Genomic DNA, 12,243 nt, shown 5'->3' with positions numbered 1-12,243 from the left:
TTAATGTAAATGACCCATGTACACACACACACACATATATATGTACATGGATCATTTACATTAACAGCTTAACTCCCTTAAATTACTGCCTTCAGTCTACTTCTAACTTTTGGTGAGAAGCAAGAAAAGTCCAGACAAAGTTGTAGCTACTGCTTTGAATTTGCAGTTCAGTATTACAAGTCAAACTTCCCAGCTTGGTCAAAAGAGGAATTATCCTGTCTTTATAGTTGCTGTATAAAGTCTATTTTCAGCTATTTTATGTAGATTATCTACTCTTGACCTCTCTCAACAAATCTCAAACTAGTCAGTACTTTATATTGGCTAGTGGTGCTTAAACTAGAGTAATAGAGAAAGCACTTACCCTACTAATTCAGGCTGATCTTAATCAATGAAGGTTTATATTAGGAGATGCTGTGATTTATAATTGATTGTTATTGCCAAATCTCAGTAATAACTTTCTTCATAATAATGTTACGCTGACTGGAGAATTTTGAAACTGAATAAGTCCATTAATGACAGGTGCTCAAGATACAGAATTTTCATAAATAAATAATATTGTGGTTATTATCCCCATATTTCCTTTTACTACTTGCCTTATCAACAGCAAAAACCAAAACAAGAGTAGAATGAACAATGTGCCTCTCTATTAGCTGGCAATTTAACACCTGCAGGCACAGTAGATTGAACCATCTTCACTCCCCACCTAGCAGAGGCCTCATCAATTTTAAGTGCCATTAATTTTATTACAGCAACTAATTAACATAATGTCACTTTTTAGATCACAATACCATACACCATTTCTTCTTTGATTGATTAATTATTGCAGTGCTGTTATTATTGTCACTTTCTGTGAACAAATGGAATCTATTTGTTACCTATTTTGATCCAGCAAGAGGCGGAGACCCAACTTAATATCAATATTTATTCTCATTGATTATACATTGCTGAAGTACACATGTTAATTTTATCTAGACTTGGAATGACTTCACATATTGTAACCTATTATTCAGAAAAAAATCTTTCAGTAAATAAAAAATAGCTTGATCAACACTATCGTCCTGGTATGAAACTGTCATGGACCTCAGAAAAGCCATGTTCATTCAGTATTGCTGGGTGGGATCATAATTTTTTTAATTGTATAATATAATATATATACAAAACAATGGTTTTCAAACCACTATTCTACAAGTAGTTACAGGACAGATTCCAGAGTTTATCATGAGCTACCATACCATCAGCTCAGATTTTTCCTTCTAACTGCTCCAGAATAAGGAGGCTAGAAGGAATAAATTTTTTATAATTTTCAAAATAGACTTTTTTTCGTTCTTGTAAAAAATAACATATATACAAAAAAAAAGGCAATATATTTCAAAGCACAGCACAACAATCAGTTGTAGAACAGACTTCAGAGTTTTCTGTGGGTTACAATTCCACAATTTTAGGTTTTCACTTTTAGCTGCTCTAAGATACCTGAGACTAAAAGAAATAGCAATTTAATAATTCAGCAATCATAGTCACCTTTTAAACCCTACCTTCTCTGTATAACTCTACCATCACCTTTGATATTTCTATCCCACTCTTAGGGGTATTTGGGCTATGGCCATTCTAACTTTTTCATGTTGGAAGGGGCTGTCAATAATATGGGGTAGGGAGATGGAACTAGCTGATGTGCTGGAGAGGCTGGGCCCTCTAGGTTTCAGGACTTATCTGGTCCAGAGACCCACTTGGAGGTTGTAGGTTTCTGGAAAGTTACCCTAGTACATGGAACCTTTGTAGAATCTTATATATTGCCCTAGATATTCTTTAGGATTGGCTGGAATCATTTTGGTTGAGGTTTGGCAAATTATGATAGGTAGCAATGTCTAACTGAAACTTGCGTAAGAGTGACCTCCAGAGCAGTCTTTTGACTCCATTTTAACTCTGTCAACCACTGATACTTTATTGTTTACACTTCTTTTCCCCATTTTGGTCAGGATGGCATTGTTGATCCCATGGTGCCAGGGCCAGATTCATCCTTGGGAATCATCTCCCATGTAAATAGGGAGACTTTCAACCCTGGATGTCATGTCCCATGCAGTGGGGAGGGCAATGATTTCATGTACAGGGTTGAGTTTAGAGTGAGAACACATCTGAACAACAAAAAAGGTCCTCCAGAAGTAACTCTTAGGCATACCTATAGGTAGACTAAGCTCCTCCACTACCTACATAAGCTTCACAAGAGTAAACCTCAAGATCAAGGGTTTGGCCTAATGATTTGGGTGTCCCTAATGTTTGACACAGTATCAGGGGATTACTTGATGATTAAGTTTAATAGGTCCATAGTTTTTCTCCCATCATTCAAGAGACTTTGCCAATACTTTTTGATTATCTGCTTAATATATTCTAGGATGTATCCAGGCATTACATTAAGCTATAGAGGATTAATGACCCTCATTCTTATTCTGGGTTCCCTGTGTTTCAGTTGTTCAGATGAGCTATCCAGACAGGTTGAGTTAGATTATTACTACAGAAAATTTAGGTTCTGGACAAAATAAACCTTTCTTCCTCAGTCTCAGTGAATAGGTGTGGTTCTAAAATATAGACAATGTCTTCCTATCCTTATGTTTTGAAATACCTTAATCCTGACCTGATTGATTTCATTCTTACCTCTAAATACCAGGTTATAGATACATAAAACATCCTCTCAAAATCCAGAAAAAATAATTACCACTTCTGACTAAATGTGTCTGCTATAAGAGCTTACAATATGGATCTCTATTTTCTTATAGGAATTTTCTAAAGGAAACCATACAATAATTGTTCTTTTGTTTCTGGCTTATTTTGCCTCACAAATGTCCCACAGGTTCATTCACATTGTTGCATGCCTCACAACTTTGTTCCTTTTTGTAGCAGCACAATATCTGATCATAGTATATATCATCGCTAGCCAATCTACTTCTCATTTGGTGCATCTTTCATCCACCTGCATTCATTAGGCATCATGTATAATGCCCAAAGTATACAGTCCATCAACACTCTTAATTTAGATAATTTCATTGTTCCCAAGAGAAAGATAACCAATAAACACATCCTCACCAAACATGAGTGGAATCTTTTTGATTGTTTTCGTGGAGATGTGACCTACCTGTGGGTGGCAATTTTTGCTTAGGTGGTTTCCATGGAGATGTGTCTCCACCCATTCAAGTTGGGATTACTTGCTGGGGCTCTTTAAGAGGGAACCATTTTGGGAAAAGCTTTAAGAGGCAACAGAGCCTACACAGCTAGAGAATTTTGGAGATGCTGAAGGAAAACATCCCCAGGGAAGCCTCACAAAATGAGAAGAGAAAACTAGAAGAGGTTGCCAAGTGCCTTCCCAGCTGACAGAGGTGTTCTGGATCCATCGGCCTTTCTTGAAACAAGCTATCTTTCCCTGGATGCCTTCTTCTGGACATTTTCACAGCCTTAGAAGTGTTATTTGCACCTTAAAAAATTTCCCCTTTTCAAAAACCATTCCAATTTCTGGTATGTTGCATTCTGGCAGCTTTAACAAACTAAAACTATCAACTGGATTTTTAGGATTTATTACATACGGCATCATATCTTCACCTACTTGTCAAAGTAAATACTCAAGCACACGTCATCTGTACTACAATAATTATTACTATACTGATAGTTTTTGACTGACTAGCTATATTACAAGAATGAAGTACTAATGTATAACAGCTATGCTCAGGATCATAATCTTTATTTTCCTTTTCAACATGGACAGGTTAACAGGAAGTACATTAGCTAACTCATCATTAGACATTGTTCCACAAGCAATGTAATATAGCATTGCCCAGATCTGTCACATCTATCCACAGGAGATCATAAGTGACTTTAACTAATTACCATTATTTTCAGGACATATCATATTCTTTAATGAAAAAAAGCCTAATAATTACTGTAGGCATTAATTTAACTTCCTCCATGATTTTTTGGTCTTTTTGTTATGCTGTGATGATATCCAGTTTATCCAGGTGCTGATCCTACATGAAACACTCTCACATCAATGGAATCATTAGCTGACTAACAGTACTGACAATAAGTGTTTATAATCTGACAGGCATTATCTTAAAACAAAAACAGCACTAGAGACTACTACAACACATAGGTACTGACTTTTCAGGTGTCCTTCAATACATGCTTTCAAGCCACCCCTTTGATACTATAAATATCCACTGTGTATGCTGAATTATGGATTTGAATGTAGCTAAAAGAGGAAATTTTGGGCTTTATATATGTTGCTATATGTTACTATATATATATTTTTAAATCCAGGGACGTTCCAATAGAGACAGTAAACCCTAAGGTAAACCATGGACTATAATTAATAGCACAACTATAAAAAGGTGCTTTCATCAATTGAAATAAATGTATCATGTTAATACAAGGTGTTAATTATAGGGTGGTATATGGGAACCCTGTATTTTATGCATGGTTTTTCTGTAAACCCACAACTTCTTTAATAAAAAAACAACATAAATGTCAAGAAGGAAAGACTCAGACTGACTCTAGAGTCTAATTGGTTCCAAATCAACCTCATAATCTCTATGAGCCTTCCTTAGCAAATAAGAGATTGGGAAAACAAAATATTACCTAATTTTATCAGCGTGAATTTACAGATTAAAATTATTTACATATTTTAGATATCCATTCCAAGTAGAGATTCAAGAGACATATTTTCCATTATACAATAGTTTGTATGACTCGTAATACCATTTCTTTTTAGTGATATATATTATAAATCTAATAGTAACTACAAAATTAACTCATAGAAGCACACAGATGTTTAAGAAGTAGAAACAATATGTATAAGGCATACTATCTGCAATTATTTCATTTCTTATTATTTTCCATTATTGTGAATTCTTTAGTCATTGAAGATAATTGATAATCCATTCTTAACCATATAAACAATAAGGTGCCAATGATATTGAATGTATGAGCATGTAAGACTACAAAAAAGTTTGGTCCAAACTAACAGGCTGGGGAACTAGGACGCCTAGAAATTGTTGGGTAAGCAGTAATCCTTATATAAATTCTACCCAAATGCTAATCTCACCAGAAGATTTTACCTTCCTTATGTTTAAAAACTGTTGCTGTATACAAGACCAGTAAATCCAGCACCATTAGCATCTGTTTTGGTTTGCTAAAGCTGCTGGAATGCACTATATCAGAAATGGGTTGGCTTTTTCAATGGGGAGTTATTAGTTTACAAATGTATGGTTCTAAGGCCATGAAAATGAAAATGTCCAAATTATGGCATCAAGAGGAAGACTTTCTCTGAGTGAAGGTATCAAGAGGAAGATACTTTCTTTGAGACAAAGCTGCTGGCATCTGGGGTTCCTTTGTCACATGGGAAGGCACATGGCAATGCCTGCTGGTCCTTCTCTCCTGGGTTTTAATTTCTCTGGGCTTTTAATATCTTTTATCCTCTTTCCAAAGGTCTCCAGTAAAGGATTAAGAATCACCTTGAATGGGCTGGGTCACATCTCAATTGAAATAGCCTAACCAAAAAGTTCCACCCACAATTATATCTGCCCCCACAAGAATGGATTAAATGAGCATAGTCCTTTCTAGGGTACATAACAGATTCAAACAAGCACAGCATACACGTCTTTTTTGTTTTAACAGTTTTCTGCAGTTATGCAATTCAAATCATTGCTTTGAGGTAATCCTTTAGAATGTTTTGAAAATTGGTCCTCTTCAACCCTATAAATTCATTGAGGAGTTAAATTAGCATTAACCTTTCAAATTAGATTAGGAAGTTAAATCTCTTCCCAGTGTCATGCCGCAATTAGTTATAGCACCATAAACCATAACTGTTTAATGTAATCCTAACACTAAGATTTTCAATTAAAATTTTCTGATGATATTTTTGCACTATTACCTATAATCAAGACATTTGGAATATCATATTGAGTGCCAAAATTAATGATATTTCAGTCACCTCTTTCATTACCCAGGAATATTAGGATTACTATTGCAACCCTAATTATTATTTTTCCAATGCTTTTATTCCCCTTACCAAGCCATTTTAATAAAATCTATTCGATTATACTCCAATAGCAATTAAGCTAATTTTAAAACAATAAATGCTAATTTACAGTGACTAAGGAGAGATTTTATCTTTAATGTCAGTTAAATCTCACTTATTGTATTTATTGAGACTTCAATTCCTTTAGTTCTCCCACCTCACATATTTACTACTCAACTCACAGCTACTCAACTCATAATAAATTTTGGAACAGCCATCTCACTATGAACAGGAAAAGTTATGATTGGTTTTCACCATAAAATCAAAGCCCCATTAGTGTCTGTCCTATTCCAAAAGGTACCCATTGAATTCATGTATATGTTTGAAATCATCCCAACTTCTAGATTATTCATTGAACCAATAGTCTGCAGTGTGGCTTACAGAAAGCATTGTAGCTGGTTACCTACTAAGTCACTGAGATAGAAGACCTGTATTAGCCATATTATCAATTAACCCATCATTAGCTTCAATTATGTTTAGCATTCCAGACATACTTAAAATTTTAGGGTTCGTTTTTGCCATAATTTAATTATATGTATTCACCTCTCTAGTGTGCCTGTATTTACAAATAAACCTAATAGCCTGTCACACACACACTCACCATATCTAAAGCTAAGCACTTAGCTGCTAACAGAGGGTTTGTCTGTACCACTAAAGATTTCATTTTAATTATCAATCTGTTAACACTCAAACTACTAAACAGAAATACACTAACAATATGCCAACAATGAAGACATATTGGCTAAGAGGATTCTTTCCAAGTTCCTCACACATTGGTTCTACAAAAGTAATGGTAATATGAAATAATCTTCTTCATTGGGTTTGAAATAATTTTATCACAGGGTATTTTGAACTTTTAATCACTCAAGTTTTGCCCCATTCCAGAATGTGAAAGGAGCTGACCACCAAGATGAATTAAACCAGTAAAATCACTAACCCCGTTATTGGTACCATTGTTTTACATTTCTCTTTCTAGCAGCTTGTGTGTCCATCACTGAAACCTTCCACAGCCTAAAAGAAAGAAATCAGAAACAAATATTGCAAGCACTATTTGTCAACATCATCCTAGGAGTTTACATTATTATGAGCTTCAGAATTACTATGAAATATCATTCATTATTTTGGATGTCATTTATGACTCAATATTACTCATAACAAATGGATTTCATGAAGTGTGTATACTTATTGGTAAAACATTCTCAAATGTACGCTTTCTGTGTCAAATAAAATTTTGCTTCACACTTTATCACTTCAGATTCGGAGCTGACCCTAACGCTGACACCCTTAATTGTCATCTGACTGTTTATTTAGGTAACAACATACTGATATGGATCCTCCTCTTCTCATGTTAATTAGTACAACTAACTTTGAATTTGTTTTGGTTTAATACCGATGAATAATTATCAACCAAATAGTGTCAAGACTATTTAATACATTATTAATGTTAGCTTCTATATTAATAGTTTCACATTCTGATTACTATAGTTACTACATAAATACAGAGAAACGAAGTCCACATGAATTTGTATTTGAAAATCAAAACAAGTCCATGTATAATTTTAAATAAAAGCTTTCCCAGTATCAAACAAATTTTAACTGTTGGACCCCTACATTTTACTCCTATTATCACTGCCTTGGAATTTGCATAAAATAAGCCTACAAATGCTCCTTATTAAAACAACTACACCTATTATACTATGAGTATAATGTTCCTATTATACTATTATAATTAGCCTACAGATGAATTTTATAAAACTTTTAAGAGTAAAATTAGGTAGCTTAACAAGACAAATAATTTGACTTCTTAGATTATGGATTCCACTGTAATTACTTAGTATCCTCATCTCTAGAAACTTCTCACTAGCATTCACAATAGTCCGTCTAAGCCCTTATAAGTATTTTAATTTATACCATATAATGTCACTTCTGTGGACAAATGGCATAATATCATCTTTGTTTATTATAATGCTTGACTAGAACTAAATGTTAACCTTATATGAAGCAACACATTTTATATCTGTACCCCAGTAGACTGCTGTAGACTCAGCACTCTCAGGAATATGTCAAAAAATTCAATTCACTTTAATGTTAAAAACTTGTATTCTTACAATTATATTCCTACCATAAGTAAGCTGCTCCAAAACAAATTAATCTTGAATTAACTCTATTCACCAAAGTCCCATCATTTAGCAAATTCATTACATAATGAAATAAACTCAATATTTTTATTGAATTATTTTGTACTCACTGTCTACAGCCTTACTGATGGGTAAAACCTGATCATTAGCATTAATACTAATTGTTAGCCAATTTCACATATGTAAAGTATCTGAAATCCTAAAAGAATATTCTAGTTCAATATTTATTTTATGTCAAATATTTCTAATCAAACCTTCACTACCACAGAGCATATGCTGTTTTATATATTTTTGAAGCAATATTAATTACAGTACATATTATTGCCGCTTGATAAGGAAAAGAGAAAAAAATGATAGGATTCCGCTTTCTATTGTTAGGATAAAAATAAACCAACAAAGGAAAATATATATCATAATTTTCCCTGGTGCAAAAAGGCAAAGAGATACCCCCTCACCAACGATACCTTTCATCTTTCTAGAGCTCTTTAGAAAACTTGTAATGTTAAATCCTTTCCCTTTTACTTCAAGGTGTATGTAATTCACTTTAGAAACTAAATAAGCCTTTACCAGATTTACCCCAGCGATACCTTTCCTCAAAAACCCTGGGAACCATCTCCCAAAATGTAAGCATTAAGGAAGTTCTGGCTCCAAGTTGTAACTATCTACCTGTCATAAAGATATGCTGCGTCTCTTGGATAGAGACGATCTCTTTGGATAGATGAAATTAAAGACCAAACAAATCACCAGATGAATTTAAGACAAACTATGTTTGACAAATGATGCTGTCAAGTACTCTTACTTGAGAACTATTTATCATTTATCTTGAGACTATGTATGTAATGGGTTGTTACTGCTTGGTTATAAAAGGACAAAGTTTCTTTCTTTTCTCTTTAGTGGATTGTCTGTGATGCATCACATTCTAGCTTAATGCTTACTCAATAATAAAATTGATTTTCTTTTTTCTTCTACCTTTGTGGGAAGATTTTCTGGGTTGGGAAAATGTTTTGTTTTAAATTTTATTTCCCCATCACTAGTCTTTGCCTTAAGTGCATCCTTCCACTTTTAGTAACATTGATTCATATTCAACATCATAGACTCACTAAATTCACTTGTAATGATAATAATGTACTCCAAACTAATCCCCAATAGATGATCTAATATATGACTATGACCAACATGCATGAAAGTATTTATTTCAACAAATATCCCTATACAAATTACATCTTTGACTACCAAAAGTGCAAGTCACAACATAAATGGCATCAATGAAAAATGAGCCTAAAGAGACAGATGCAATACCTTTTTTTAATAACTCTTACTATGTCTTAATATGCTTAAGAAATGTCTTCCAGTTATGGGGACCTAATAAATACTTTAAAGACTGTCAAATTAAATTGAAATACACTCAGATTATTACCCAATTCTTCTTCCAAAATATTTCTTTTGAATCCTTATCCTTCTAGACTTCAATCAATCACTAAAATTAGGAAATGCCATTCCCTTCCGCCTCATCTCCACAGCATACCCAATGGACTGTGTCCCCTATACCCACTTACAAAGAAAATTCCAATGAGTATTTCCATAAAAGGATCAAATTTCCCATCCCTTTCTTCATTCTATGAGCAGGTGTTCATAGCAAAATCAGTTATTTAAATTATGGAATTAAATAATTCCCTTCCTCTTTTACCCCTAGCTTCTCGCACTTCAGTTGCAGAAATGGGAACACAAGTGACAATGCATAAAAAGGATCCATAATTTCAAATGTTCTATTGCCTGAGTGTGCTTGGTATCACCCTCTCCATGCTTATGAGATGAACATGCTTGAACATCAAAAATAAAAGGAATCCCTCTTGTTCAGGTTCCTTCCTCGTATGCTTTCCCAGGTGTACCTAATCAAGTAATAATCATGCAGGCAAAAATGTCCTGTGAGCTAATTGATTTTAAATAGGAAAGAATGTTTGCTGAGTAGTGATGATACTAATCCCCTTCTGAACAAAATGGTCCTAATTATGAATTAGGAACAAAAGTGAAGAACAAAAGAATTCATTATAATGCAAATATTTAATGTGAATGCCAGAGAGAAAATTTGCATTGCTAAAGGTGATGGACATTCCTCATGTAAGTTCAGGTGCTTTTGCTAAGAACTTGTTATCATGCTTTCTGATCAAATAATGTATACTAGAATTACTCATCTTTGAAATAACAATGAAGTCTTACTGAGGTCTGTGAAGTCAATAAATATCTGACAAATCACTTGTCACTCTTGCTAAGACAGGCCTTATAAGTCTCCCTCCTAGTTATAAACTATTTTATTTTGGTTTGACCAACTACAACTCGCTTTGCCCTAAGTAAAAAGACCATGAAGTATTTTTAACTAACTTTATTATCTTTTCCAGTTCTTCATTACTGGCATTGTCTAAATTATGTTAAAATAACTAATGTTAAAAATAAATTTAAAATTAGAGGACACCAGCAAGATGGCGGCGGTGAGTGGGCTAGTGCGGAGGCCCCTTCAGCCCCTGTCCTGGCTGCTAAGGAGTCGCTCCATTGGACAGTGCCGGCTGCGCTGCAGGTGATAGTTCGCGATCCTATAAATCAGGGACTGGATGAGGAGATGGAAAGAGATGAGAAGGTAGTTCTGCTTGGGGAGGAAGTTGCCCAGAGGTAAGTCGAGGCCTATGGAAGAAATATGGAGACAAGAGGACCATAGACACCCCTATATCAGAGATGGGCTTTGCTGGAATTGCTGTAGGTGCGGCTATGGCTGGGTTGCAGCCCATTTGTGAATTTATGACCTTCAATATCTCAGTGCAAGCCATTGACCAAGTTATAAACTCAGCTGCCAAGACTTACTACATGTCAGGTGGCCTTCAGAATGTGCCCCTAGTCTTCAGGGGGCCCAATGGTGCCTCGGCAGGTGTAGCTGCCCAGCACTCATGGTGCTTTGCTGCCTGGTATGGACACTGCCAAGGCTTAAAGGTGGTCAGCCCCTGGAATTCAGAAGATGCAAAAAGACTTATTAAATCAGCCATTCGGGATAACAGTCCAGTGGTGGTGCTAGAGAATGAACTGATGAATGGAGTTCCTTTTGAATTTCTTGATGAGGCTCAGTCAAAAGATTTTCTGATTCCTATTGGAAAAGCCAAAATAGAAAGCAAGGGATGCATGTAACTGTGGTTTCCCATTCAAGACCTGTTGGTCACTGCTTAGAAGCTGCAACAGTGTTATCTAAAGAGGGAGTTAAATGTGAGGTGATAAACCTGTGTACCATCAGGCTAATGGACATTGAAACCATAGAAGCCAGTGTCATGAAGACAAATCACCTCATCACTGTGGAAGGAGGCTGGCCACAGTTTGGAGTAGGAGCTAAAATTTGTGCCAGGATCATGGAAGGCCCTGCTTTCAACTTCCTGGATGTTCCTGCAGTTTGTGTCACCGGTGCTGACGTCCCTATGCCTTATACAAAGATTCTAGAAGACAGCTGTGTGCCTCAGGTCAAAGACATCATATTTCCAATTAAGAAAACATTAAATATCTAGTTTTGCCTTGAATATAAAGTCATTGGAATTTCTTATTTAAAATACTTGGCTGGCTCTTCACCTGGTTTATATTATAAGACCTTATTAGTCATTAAGTAATCTCTGAAGCAACAATTCAGGTTGTTTTGTACCAGAAAGAAGTTTAAACGTGCTTGCATATGGAAACTACTCTCCTGTTCTAGACTTCATACCATAGTTTTTTCTGGTCTGTTACAGTTGCCATGTTCTATGAATAAAATTAATATGAATTTTCACCTCCTCTCACTAGAAAGACCAAGCATGAATGTGTCCTGAGTCTTGATGAAAATATGTCCTGAAAAGATAATTTATATGTATAAAATAAATGTGCATGGTCTGTTTACTACTAAATTGTTTTTATATGGAATAAATGCATCCCTGACTAGGAAAAAAAATAAAATAAAATCTAAATATTTAAGTGTCTATACTAAATATTGAAATATTGACAATCAGAATTTCTGAGGAAGCTCAAACTTAAAAATCCGCATAT

At 34.9% G+C, this 12,243-nt stretch overlaps 1 pseudogene; it reads left to right on the top strand.

Moving 5' to 3' along the window:
• Positions 1-10,673: 10,673 nt before the first annotated feature.
• Positions 10,674-11,735, top strand: LOC143660587 (pyruvate dehydrogenase E1 component subunit beta, mitochondrial pseudogene; annotated as a pseudogene).
• The last annotated feature ends 508 nt before the right edge of the window (positions 11,736-12,243 follow it).

The sequence above is a fragment of the Tamandua tetradactyla genome, chromosome 2 (assembly GCF_023851605.1).
Source record: "Tamandua tetradactyla isolate mTamTet1 chromosome 2, mTamTet1.pri, whole genome shotgun sequence".
Taxonomy (NCBI): Eukaryota; Metazoa; Chordata; class Mammalia; order Pilosa; family Myrmecophagidae; genus Tamandua; species Tamandua tetradactyla.
The sequence above is the reverse complement of the archived record's forward strand: the minus strand, read 5'-3'. Positions and strand labels throughout refer to the sequence as shown.